Source organism: Bos javanicus, chromosome 14 (assembly GCF_032452875.1).
Source record: "Bos javanicus breed banteng chromosome 14, ARS-OSU_banteng_1.0, whole genome shotgun sequence".
NCBI lineage: Eukaryota > Metazoa > Chordata > Mammalia > Artiodactyla > Bovidae > Bos > Bos javanicus.
The window spans coordinates 81,071,238-81,083,926 of NC_083881.1; the positions used below are offsets into that span (position 1 = coordinate 81,071,238).

General features: G+C 44.8%; 1 protein-coding gene across 7 annotated transcripts in view; it reads right to left on the reverse strand.

Moving 5' to 3' along the window:
* Positions 1-12,689, reverse strand: part of ENPP2 (ectonucleotide pyrophosphatase/phosphodiesterase 2) — a 132,735-nt gene that overhangs the window by 94,329 nt on the left and 25,717 nt on the right. The gene's annotated exons all lie outside the window — the stretch shown is intronic.

The following is a 12,689-nucleotide window of genomic DNA, read 5'->3' on the forward strand; positions in this document are numbered from 1 at the left end:
AGAGATAGCATTCTGCTTCCCCATGTTGTCGTTGGAGTTTACAGAAGTAACATTTATCAAAATCCTGGGAATGCCAGTGAAGCCGCACAGAGGTCTCTTGCCTTATGAGGAGGCATAAAATGACTTCAGGCCTGCCTGCCTCTTCCTCCTGAAAACACCGTCAGCTTTGGGTTTAGGTTTCTTATTTTTGTTTCGGAGGGACTGGGGAGCAGCAACGGTGGGATGGGGGAGGCTTTACTAATGACTGAACTGAGAAAGGACATCTTGGTGGCAGCAAGAATTCAGCTCTACAGAACTGTTTCCTTAGGTTTTTACCCAGATAAATGATCATCCAGCCACCAAACACTGTGCCTTTGATGCTATTGTGAGGCTTAAATTCTTTTTACTGAGCTAGCTAGCCACCAGGGGACTTCTAAAAGAAACCAAGCCCTCAGAAGCTGAAAGTTCTTTAAATACCGCACCCTTGTAGGATTCAAACGGGGGAGGAAAGCTTGTCTCTGGTTTTCCTCTGGCCAGACTCGGTGACCGCGGCTCTTGTGCAGAGCATGTGTGTGCGCGTGAACAAACGGGGTGCTTACTACGCAGCAGACCGAGGAAGCAGGGGCTCTGCTCAGATGAAGCCCGACAGCATGAACGCCAGGGCCTGTTCACGGTGGGCTGCACAGTAGGTCTGGGTTTCATTAGATACTCCAGAATTTAGTAACAGCTAATTGAGAAAGAGAAAACACAGTGCCAAACTTGCAGCTGCCTCTCTCGAAGCCTTTTCATTTTGCACTCTGACAGAGACGGCAGGCCAGCGGCTCTTTCTCTAGAAGTCTCTTGCTTCAGTCTGCACGCCATACTGAAATGATTTGGGGTCGGGTGTTTAGCAAGGCTTATGAAAGATGTCAACCCCACGTAAGATTTTTCTAATCTTTATGTTCAGCTTCAAGACGCAGGCTTGTACAGAGGAAAACTATCAAGCTAAAAGGGAAATATCAAGGCAATCCTGTGACTGCATTGTATGCCACCGCGGTCCAAATGTTCACAAAGAAAGCTGCTTCAACCTCCTCACCAGCCTCGCCAGCCCTCACCGGAGCCCAACAGCTGTACAGTCTGTCTGATATTTGATGGTGGAAATCCAGCCTGAGGACAATGAACACCCCCCTTGAAAAATGATTAGACTCAGAAGCTGAACATTATCCATTCATTTTTTGGACAGAGTAGCTGTGCAGGGGGGAATAAGTCTTAAGAGTAATAGCCAGAGAAATGAAATGGGTGTGTTAGTCGCTTAGTCGGGTCCGCCTCTTTGAGACCGCATAGACTGTAACCCACCAGGCTCCTCTGTCCATGGGATTCTCCAGGCAAGAATACTGGAGTGAGTTACCATGCCCTCCTCCAGGAGATCTTCCCAACCCAGGGATCGAGCCTGGGTCTTCCAGATTGCAGGCAGATTCCTTACTGTCTGAGCCACCAGGGAAGCCCAGCTTGATCCATAATTCCTTCTGTACAGCACTTGTTACCAATTATCTAAGAGGAACTCAACCTCTCTTTCTGATAACCATTCGGCCAAAGAACTTTATCTACTACTAGTCATTGCGCGCGCACACACACACACACACACACCACCTAACCATTGTTACACAGAATTTCACTCAAAGACCTTAACTAAAAGACATCATTACAAATTAACTGTCAGGGGGGTGACCCAAGTCCCTACCTCAGGCATCCAATCAACTGTAAAACAAAATCAGCCCTCATTATCTAAAATTGAGAAAACTGAAAAGCCTGATAATGCAGACTGCATGTCTAGAAATTCAACCAAGATGACTGAAATAGAGTCCAAAGCCTTTTATAGCAGAACTAAATCGAGAAAGTTCACCTGTGCTGCTGTTTAAGATTTGGGTATAAGGGCACTCGTGGGTGGGTTGGTAAATAAGAAAGTGTATGAGAAAGACTAAAATTAACTTTCAGCTTGGTTTATTAATCCAGCCATATTTCAGAGAACACTGCCCCCTGGCAGAAGAAAACCCAAACAAATCTTAACAACAGTCTCAGGCCTGAAAAATCATTCTGTGATTCTCAAGCTTTATTGGGCATAAGAATGACCCTGGAAACTTGTTTAAAATGTTGGTGCTTATGGTCTAAAGCCCAATATTCAGAACCATGAGCTCCTGGAGGTGAGGAGAAGACAGGGAAAGTTTAGGGCCAGGCAGGAGTTAACACAACAGGCTCGTCTGGTGCAAGCAATGGAAGGGCCACGTTCTGACGCAAATGACGTAAGAAAAGAGCATTCGAATAAATCACTCTGAGTCAGTTAACTTACGTCCTGAATGTTGGCTTGCCTGGCCTAAATCATAATGTAATTTTAATATATCACTAATAGCATCCACTACTAATCGGGCATTAAAGTTTATTTCCCTTAATGGCACCATGGTGGTTCTTCCACTGTTCTTCCACCTCCAAACTGTGAGCAGCGAGACAGTCTTTCCTTCACTTTGCTGGTGGCACCAAGCAGCCAGGGTGTGTATCGCTTAATTGTGATACAGTAGTTGCATTTATACAAATGCACAGTCCATCTTTTCATGGCATGCTTCTGTGAGTCCTTGTTTCCAAGCCCTGATTAAGGTAAAAGGGTTTGAGGTCAACAGTGAGATCTGAAAAAATCTGTAATTGAGGGTTGTCATTCTTGCCTCCTACCGTAATTATGAAGCATTCATGACCAGATTCAAATTTTATCAATATCCAGCTTCTCATTGTGCAGAATTAACTACAATTACGGTGCCTTGCCTTGACTCTACTCCCACAGCACTTCTAAGACTACCAGACAGTCACTGACCACCTGATTTTCAGGGGCAACACTTATGCAGTCACTACAGCACAAACACCAGGAAATTAAGAAAAAAGCACCTACATGCATTCTTCCTACCCTATTTTACAACTCTGTCAGTTACGTCTTATTTTTCAATTCTGCTGTGGTTGAGAACTGTTAGAAAATTCAGGACAGACACGGACAACAGGCTCTGCAGAAGGGATTTGCCGACTAAACGGAGCAAGAAATCATGACAGCTAATACAAAAACAGGCAGGCTCAATTGCTCTCACAATCCAGCACTGCCTGTGTATAAAGTGGACTCCACTTAAGAGTTTAAACCACAGGGGCAAAGTTTCACGAGTAATCTATGGTCCCTGGGGGGTTCGCCAGTGAGAAGTGGCATACGTCCATTCAAATGCCAACAGGACTTGCGTTATTAGTTATTACACAGTTGAAAGCTGAAATCAACACTGTCACCTCTTTCAATGACTTCCATTTATATCATAAACATCTATGCATTACATGTATTCTCAATGGGACTAAGCATGAGCCCCTGTACAGGAACACTCTCTGAGAACATGCATTCATGGCACAGATGTTCATTAGCTCCTACTGTGTGCCAAGCACTCTTCTGGGCACTAGTTCCTTACAAGGAGCCAAACCAAACATAGTCCCCTGGCCTCCATATAATTCACATAGACACAGAAATAAACGGAAAATTGCAGCTGTGGCAGGCGTAGGTGTATAGGGGTCAATGGTGCTATGAGAACACATGATTCAGGTTTGATGTGGTCAAGAGGGTCACAGAAGACTTTGTGAAGTGTCAGCTGAGCTGGGATATGAGGGTGGAGGGGAGTAACGAGGTAAGAGAGGAGGAAAGGCTTCTAGGCAGAGCAAACAGGATATGCAACAGCTCTACGCAGACTGGAGGCACCACACATCCCGCCAAAGGCATCCCGTTCAACCTGTGCAGCAAGATGAAAGGGAGCCTGGAGTGAAGTGAGGCTGGAGAGGCTAGTAGAGGTCAGTCCACGTGGGGCCTCGTCAGGCACGTGGGGCCTCGTCAGGCACGTGGGGTGGTATCGTCTTGATCCTAAATGCTTTGGAAAGCCTTTAAAGGGCTTAAATCAGTGGAAGCTTAATGAGATATGAAGCCTTAACCTCTGTACAGTGTGGATATGAGTTGGAGGGAGTCAAAATGGATACAATAGGTTAGCTTGGAAATGGAGGTGGTAATCCAGATAAAAGCCAGTGAGTGAGATGCGGCATCAGGAAAACGACGGCGCTGGTGGAGAGGCAGGAAACTGGGCAAGCTGGGCAAAGGGCTGTCCATGCTCCGAGCATGCAGGCTGAGGGGCAGGAAGGCGCTAATGTGATGCGTGAGCGAATGAATCGCTAATGGTCATGATGGCCAGTGAGGCCACTTCTTAGGTTTTCACTGGATTATAAGAAAGATGTAGCAATATGCATCCATTTGCTAACACTCTAGAATTAAATAGTTAAAATAAGGGATCTCGCTAATAGCTTTAAAACATGTGTCAGTAGTTTAAAAAATCTGAAGCAGTTGATTTAAAGTAAAGTTACAGTAGACTTGAAACATTTGAAAATACATTTATTCATAATTGAGGTTTAAGAAGAATTACCCCCAGGAAATAGCTCAGCTTTGTTCCTAACTATAGCTTACAATAAAACATTGTAAAACTCAAACTCAAATTAAGTCTTTTTTTTTTTTTTTTTTTGCTACTCTGAAACGCGCGTGTAAAAATCCAGGCAAATGGAAGTCGTTTGAGTCAACTTTGCCAAGTGAACTGTGAACATCTGAGCCCGGATGGGTGGCTATATGACTGGAGAAAATTATTTAACTAAAAGTATCAACCCAAGGTTGAGAACTCTCATCCTTTATCCTCAGGTCTCACACAAACAGGCTGAGAAGCCGTCGTCGGCTCCACTTGTATTGGGTTGGCCAAAAACACCTTACGGAAAAACCCAGAAGAATTTTTTGGCCAACACAATAGATGAAGAAATGGAGGCTCAAACGACAGAGGAAATGGAGGCTCAAACGACAGAGGACGGCCCAAGGTGGACAGGTGACAGCCCGTGGTGGTGGAATAAAGGGCTGGGCCCAGTCCGGAAACTGGGCCTCCGGAGCCAGGCTGGTCCTCCCCACTACAGCACTGATGCCCCTCCACCGGGCCAAGCGAGGCCTCACGTCAGCACACGCGAAGCACAGCCAGCGGAGCAGCCAGCCCCTCCAGGCTCCTTTCAGGGCAACCTTAAAGCACTGCTGTTCCGCCACAGTCCTTTCAGCGCTTACTGCGAATCAGACACTGTGCCTCAGATCCCAGTCATTAACCAGAATTATTACCATCCTTTATCAGAGGCTGCTGAGTGCCCCGAGTACCTAAATCACCTTCCTGTATGAACACTTCTAGATTCATCTCTTCATCTTTAGTCTTCCGGACACAGGTTAGAAACAGCTATTCCAGTACAAGAGACAAAGCAAGGAGCAGAATCAGATTCAGATATGTAAATGTTGGGCTGATCAGATAATGATTAAATGCTAAGAACAAAAAAATAAGAGAAGAAATAACTGTTCTTCCCGTTTGCACTCTCTGCCCACTTCAAACACCATTCCACTGAGGCAAGTCTTATCCAATCTGTAATTCATTTTTCTATTTCTTACCCAGAGAGCTCTGCATAAAATATAGGCAAATGTGATGATTTCCCCCCTAAACGGAAAACCTTCCAGTCAAAGTGTGATCCCCAGAAGGGTCAGAATCACTTGGAAACTTGCTAGAAATGCAAATTCTTGGGTCTCAGAAACTCAAAGGTAGAGCCCAGTGTCTTTAACAAGCCCATCAGGTGATTCTGCTGCAAATTTGAGACCCACTGACCTAGAGGATAAAATCCAAACTGCTTAGCGAGGCGCATAGGGCTCCAAATCCAATATTAAGCTCCCCAAATTCTGATCCTGGCTCTACCACTGTTTAGCAGTTAGACCTTACTTGACCCTTTGGCGAATTACTCCTCCATTCTAAGACTCAGTTTCCTCATCTGTATCCAGCTCACAGGACTCTTACGAGCATTACATGAAAGAATCCGTGTACACTGCCTATACAATGCCTGGCACAGAGGGGTGCTTAACACAGGGTGAGTTTTCTCAATCAGGGGACGATCTGCTCTCCCTTGATGAAGCTGTGCTCTCTCACACCCTCGTCCTTTGGCGCTCCTTGCTGCTTTGGCCTAGAACGCGCTCCTCCACCTAGTCTCCCTGGCTGACTCCAGCACCGCGGTGAGGATGCAGGTCAGGCGCCACTCTTCTGTGAAGCCCCCGACTTCTGCCCTTCCCACGCAGAGCAGGGGCTCTCCCACTGCATCTGTAACCTCTGTTTAGGCCTCTCCATCCTTCAGGGCCGCTTCAAATACGCTGGCCAGTCGCCCTGCATGCCACACGGCCTTGCATCTTTCCTGGGATGCAACAGACAGACAATAAATGTCTGTCCAGTGAAGGACTGGGCATAAAGAAATCGGGACTTGAACTCGAATTCTTGTTCTCTTACTAACTAGCTGTGTCCCTTTAAGCCTGTGTTTATTCATCTGTAAAGAAGGATTATTGGGCTAACTCGGTGGTTTGAAACCCTTTTTTTAAGCATCAATACCTTACTTTCAAATAAAATCTCAAAATGAATACCAACGCCTAAATTTGGAGCTGCCCTAGTGGGACTGGGCAGCCAGGATCCCATCTAAGCAGCCCTCTCCCTTCTGCCTACGCTACTTTCTCAGAAACATGGGCGACAGTTCAAGGAGTGCCGTTATAGAAACAAATGAAAGAAGCCAATCAATAACTAAGTCAACTCCACGACTTAGACACTTTTCTAAACCCCACTTTGTTGTAGTGTTCATATACCTATATGTGTGTGCTTAGTCACTCAGTCGTGTCCAGCTCTTTGTGATCCCGTAGGCTACAGCCTGCCAGGCTCCTCTGTCCATGGGATTCTCCAGGCAAGAACACTGGAGTGGGTTGCCATGCCCTCCTCCAGGGGATCTTCTCCAGGGATTGAACCCAGGTCTCCTGCACGGCAGGTGGATTCTTAACTGTCTGAGCCATCAGGGAAGCCCATTCATATACCTATGAAAATGAAAGCCTCTCAGTCATGCCCGACTCTTTGTGACCCCTGGACTACACAGGCCATGGAATTCTCCAGGCCAGAACACTGGAGTGGGCAGCCTTTCCCTTCTCCAGGGGATCTTCCCAACCCAGGGACTGAACCCAGGTCTCCTGCATTGCAGGCGGATTCTTTACCAGCTGAGCCACCAGGGAAGCCACATACCTATACACACCCCAAAATATGACCCGAATTACCCCCAGACCAGATCTTTCACCAATGACAGTACGACTCGGGCCCAGAAAGCCCAGCTCGTCTCCATGCTTCCCCTCACACTGATTCCCAGCCCTGCCCCTCACCCACTGTGGTCGCCCAGGCCTTCGTTAAGCCATGGCCCAGCACCCGCACCAGAAGCCCCTCACAACTGCAGCCCCCGCGGCACTACCCTCAAGGAGCTCAGACTCTCCCCGAGGCGGTCATCACTTGTCCCTGTAGTGCCGCCTGACTCACTTCAGCACGTCTTGCCTCGGCGATGAGAACATACATTTCCAGGGAGCAGGGGAAAGACACAGCCTGGCACAGAGGCTGCAGGCCTGGGTTCTGGAGTCCAGCAACCTAGGTCTGCCACTGTCAAGCATGAGACCCTGCTTAACCACTCTGAAACTCAGAATTCTCATAACAAAAATAATAATAGTTCTTATCACACAAGGCTGATACAAAGCTCAAACGATACAATGCATGTGAAAACAGGTAGCTCAGTAGTTGAACACAGGAAATTAACAAATACTAAACCTTTGTTAAATATAGCAGGAAACATCATCTACTCCCGTGATCTCAGTAGGCAGCAAAGTGCTGGGCACATAGTAGGTGCTTAGTAGTGACGAAGGTTCCAGGAGAATTTGCTTTACTTGTAGAGAGATGACGTGTAGGTTTCAGCTGGAAATGTTACGAACCACTTTCTTCACGTTCTCTCCAGCCTGGAGAGAAAATGGGCTGCACGCATTTGGCAAAGGGTGCAGTGACTCCGGACAGGGCTCTGGAGACAGAGGTTTCCACTGTGACAATAACGACCTTCTGTTTGAATTGGAAAGTCCCAAGAATTTGAGCTTCCACTCAAGAAAGCTGTTGAACTCAAACCTAAAAGGAAGTTTATACTTGCTACTGGAAGGGCACCATCACATGCTCGGAGCACAGTGGGACCCTCTTGGGGAGGAAGCAGAACTGCTATTTCTGTGATTCCCCTTAAATCAGACAACAAATAGTGACTTTCAGCAAACTAGGGATAGAAAGAAACTTCTTCTGCCTGATACTAGATTTCTTTGAAAAACTCACAGCTAACATCATACCGAATAGTGAAAGATGCAACTCTTTCCTCCTAAGATCAGGGGCAACACAAGACTGCCTTCTCCCACCAGTTCTGCTCAGCACTGCACTTCCAGCTAGAGCAATTAGGCAAGAAAAACAAATAAAAGACATTTGAATTGGAAAGGAACAAATAAAACTACCTCTATTCACAAATGGTGTGAACTTTTATACAGAAAATCCTAAGTAATCTGTTTTTAAAATGTTAGAACTACAACAACAATAAATGAATTCAGGAATATGGCATGATAAAAAAAAATCAGTGGTATTTTTGTACACTCACAATGGACAATCTAAAACAAAACTAAGAAAGCAATTGCATTTATAACAGTATCAAAAAGTCTAAAATACTTAATAATTAATTTAACAAAGCAAATGTGAGACTTGTACACTGAAAACTAGACAGCATAATTGAAATATATTATTGAAGACCTAAATAAATGGGAAGACCATCATGCTCATGGGCTGGAAAATATTGTGAAGAGGGCAAAAAAAATGAAAAGATAGAATAAATCTGCAAATTATATATCTGACCAGAGTCTAGTATCTAAATATATAAAGAACTCCTGCAAGTGAGCAAAAGAAGACACTTAGACAATCTTTTAAATGTTCAGATGAGTAGAATAGACATTTCTAGAAAGAAAATATATAAATGGTCATAAGTACATGAAAAGATGCTGACTATCGTTATTCATTTGGGAAATCCAAATCAAAACTACAGTGAAATAGGTACTATTTCACACCCACTGGGATGGCTAACGGCTTCCCTGGTGGCTCAGACGGTAAAGAATCCACCCTCGATGTGGGAGACCTGGGTTGGGAAGGTCCCCTGGAGAAGGGCATGGGAACCCACTCCAGTATTCCTGCCTGGAGAATCCCCATGGACAGAGAAGCCTGGCAGGCTACAGACCCAGTCCACAGGGTCGTAAAGAGTTGGACGTGATAGAGCGACTAAGCAGAGCAGAACACACAGGATGGCCAAAATTAAAAAGACAAAAAATAAGAAGTATCAGGAAGGGATGTGGAAAGATTGGAACCCTCATATATTATTGATAAGATTATAAAATGGGTGCAGCCCCTTTAGAAAACTATTTGGCAGGTCCTTAAAGTGTTAAACGTAGTGTTATCATGTGACCCAGCAATTGCACTCCTAGGTATACACCCAGGAGAACCGAAAATGTGTCCACACATAATCCTGTACACAAATGTCCACAGCAGAACTCTCAACTGATGAGTGAATAAACAAAATTTAGTATACTCATGCAATTAAATGTAACCCAACTATGAAACGGAATACAGTCCTGATACATGCTAGAATGGGGATGAACCTTGGGAACACCATGCTAAGTGAGAACAGTCAGCTGTAAAGGCCCCACTGTATGAACGCACTTACATGAACCACCCAGAGTAGTCGGAGCCACGGAGAAGAAAGGTAGATCAGTGGTGGGCAGGTGATGTGGAAGTGACTGCTTCTGCAGATGAAGTTTTCTTCTGGGGTGACAGAGAGGCTCTAAAGTTAGATCATGGTAGTGTGTGCACATCTCTGTGAATGATTGGACACCACTGAAATGTTAAGTTTTAAAAGGATGGGTGTTCTGGTTTATATCTCCAAAAATGCTGTTTAAAAAGAGAGAGTGAACAGGCTAGTGAGATTATTTCCGCAGTGAAGCAAATTTCAAAGCATCTGGACCTGCAGAAAAGGAACATTAATCCTGATCTGCAGCTCAGGTCAATGCCTTCAAAAGTGTCTTCAGAGTCACCTCAGTTACCCTCCAAACCTGATAATTAACAGGAAAACTGAAGCGTTTGCGTTGCGGTGTGGACCTATTTTAACCAGCCTCGATGTGATGAAGCCCTCTACTTTTCTAAAAATAGGAGGAGTTCCTGGGACTCTTTCAGAGCACTTCAGGTTCTCTGCCATTCTGCTTCGTCAGTTTCTGCTTCATTTGACTTTCAAATAAAGTGGCCTAAAAAGAAAATCTAGGGCCCTGCAGCCGTCACTTCACCTACAGATCTCAAGGGGGTTGAGTCTTAATGGCAACAAACTGTAACCAGAGTCTGAGGACCGTGGGGGGAATTTAAGAATAATGACTTGGAAAAGCGTGGATGGACCTTGAGGGCGTGATGCTAAGTGACATCGAGTTAGACGAGAAAGACAAATAGTCGGATCTCACTGATAGGAGCCATCTCTAGAACAGAGAGAGAGCGAGCGCACGTGCAGACACACAGACCAGACTGAAGGTTTCCAGAAGCAGGGTGGGCAAAGCCAGTGAAGGAGATCAAAAAGTACAAGCTTCCAGTTATACAATAAGTCACCGGGATGTCGCGTAGAGCACGGTGACTGTAGATAATAATACTGCATTGCCTATTTGAAAGCTGCTAAGGGAGTAGATCTTAAAAGCTTTCTTTATGAGAAGAAAGATGTCTGATTCTGTGTGGCGATAGATCTCAACTAGAGCCACTGTGGTGATTATTGATCAATATATACAAATACTGAATCATTATATTACACACCTGAAAAGACTATAATGGGATGTGTTCACTGCACTTCATTTAAGAAAGAAAAGAAAGAACAATGTCGTGCATTTGAAGAGCACTTCTCTTTTAAAGAAAATGTTGGAAGAGTGAAGAATTATAAGTCAGAATTAAGGCTCACTCACTCTCCCCACTTTGCAATCAACAAAACAGAAAGCTTGCTCCTAGTCAAGGTCACAAGGGCTAAAGTCTGGACAGCTTGGTTGGGAGATTAGGGCAGTTGGAACTGGGAGAAGGAAACGGGAAAAGCACGTCTGTGTGAGTGGCATCATATCTGGCGTGGAGAAGACATTCCATAAATGGTACTCATATTTAGTAAGTGCCTGCCCTCTGCCAGGCCACATAAGTAAAGACTTACACACACTGCCTTATGTCACCTTCATAAAGCCCTTCAGAGTATTACCATTGTCAATATATAAGAAAATAAACTTTAAATTGGGCAACTTGCCTGAGTTCAAATGCATTTTAAGCAGAGGAGTCCTCTTTTCTCCATGATTTCCCAATGAGGATTACAAAACTGGCAAGATTCTAAAGGAATGGGAATTTCAACTATTTTCTAGAAGAAACATAAGTCTATTAAAAGCAGAGGATCTGATAAACGTTTGATAAATCTTGAAAATGTTTCCTATTTCAGAACATATCAAAAGCCACAGATTAACGTCTATTCTAGACTGACCTTGCTCTGACCCAAAAAAAGAATCAGTTGGTAATGAGGAGGTGATCAGAGCCATGGGCATCATAGCGTGTCATTTCAAAGTTCCTAAGATATCAGAGAGAACGGAGGTCACTGTCAGACAACGGCTCCAACTGTTTGAATGGAAGAGTTTTACAAACTCATATCGTGTTGATTCAACACAGATTTCGCAAGCACTCATTATATATAAGCCAGTGCTTAGCAAAACTGTTGTTATTGCTGTTTACTCGCTCAGTCGTGTCCGACTCTTTGTCACCCGGTGGGCTGTAGCCTGCCAGGCTCCTCTGTCCATGGGATTCTCCAGGCAAGAACACTGGAGGGGGCTGATATTTCCTTCTCCAGGGGATTGAACCTGTGTCTCCCACACTGGCAGGCAGGCTCTTCACCGCTGAGCCACCGGGCAACGTGCTGAGCACTATGTATCAGGGATACTGAAACAAAAAAGCGCGTTTTAACTGGAAGAAATGGAAGTCAGCTGTTGCTAAACACACTCCTGTGAGTTCTGCTTGTAGAGGTACGCACAGGCCATGTGTGGAACGTGCTGAGAACTGGCTCCTTCGATCGCTGCTCCACGCCGCTGCCAGGGGAGTCCTCCTGTCTTGCAGACTTTTTGTAGGATGAATTACAGACACAGTTTATAGATCTCTGCCAATTATGCTACTGAGATTGTATTTATGCGCATGAGATTTGGACAGCAGAATTAAGACAGGATCTCTCTTCCAACCCCTCCTAGCTGTTACTCTAGGCAAACAAGATTGTGGAAATGGAAGGTTTTCATAAACATTATTTCACTGTCCATTCTCGAGATTCCTAGGCCTTCTATGGGGGTGACAGAGATGATAGCTTCTTGATTCCTAAATCATGGGATATGGCAGATATTCTTGAATGCAATAATTCAGTGACAGCTAGCTACCACACACTGTGGACCTGGACTGAACAAAATTCAAAAATATCTTGACAGGTTGAAGTCAAGAGATTAAAAAAAAATAGCTAGATCTGTCTGGGATAACATTCTTCATATACTGAATACAATATTGAATACAATAGAATACAAAATTCGGTTATATAACTTCACACTAGGAGAGACCAGAATTGAAAACGATGTCGTTAAAAGAAACTGGGGGACTTTGCTGGTAGTCCAGTGGTTAAGACTTCCAATGGAGGGGGTGTGGGTTTGATCCCAGGCTCGCAAACTAAGA